Genomic DNA, 779 nt, shown 5'->3' on the forward strand with positions numbered 1-779 from the left:
ATAGCTGTACCAAACAAGCCACACAGTAGCAATCAATTAAATACAACTATGAAAAATCCATGAAAGTAGCGGAGTCATCCAGAAGTACTATAGACAAACTAGGTCACAAGTACAACACTAACGAACGAAAAACCTTTTCCCCTCTAGGGCTCCATCCCTAATTCGAATCCACGAGAATGCCCCAATTTATATCTTAATCCAAGATAATCATGCTTAACCACACCCGAACAGACCATACGAAGTTCCATAGAATCGCCTTTCTAGTTCGCCTAAGTCCTTTCTAACCTAGGTTCTCATTGATTTGGTAGCCGGGCACGAGAATCCCAAATAAGATAATTCACAACTTGAGCCGGCCGGTCCCAAGCGTAAATCATCCATATTAAAGATTCCTACCCGACATACAGATCTATTGTGAGAACCCGTAAAAACCCTAATCATTTCCTAGGGTTTTAGTTCCCTTAATTGCATGTTTTCCGCATTTTCTGGCTTAAAAATATTTTCTTAGTGGATTTTATGAGAAATTATAGTTTTTAGATAATTTTTCTAGTATTGGAGAGTTTTTAGAAAATTAAGAATATATATGGGACGTGGGACCCACTAGTGCGAAAAGTTCGGAAAAATTCGGCCAAGTTTCGGATACTGTGTACAATTTATCGGGTGTTAAGAGATAAGTAGAGTGTGTGAAATGATTGATGTGAGAGAGAAAAGAAAGGATTGACATGCATTAATGAGTGCCACGTGTCACTTGGTGGTTGGTTGGACTTTATGGTTTACTATTC

This window comes from Coffea eugenioides, unplaced genomic scaffold (assembly GCF_003713205.1).
Source record: "Coffea eugenioides isolate CCC68of unplaced genomic scaffold, Ceug_1.0 ScVebR1_3070;HRSCAF=4215, whole genome shotgun sequence".
NCBI lineage: Eukaryota > Viridiplantae > Streptophyta > Magnoliopsida > Gentianales > Rubiaceae > Coffea > Coffea eugenioides.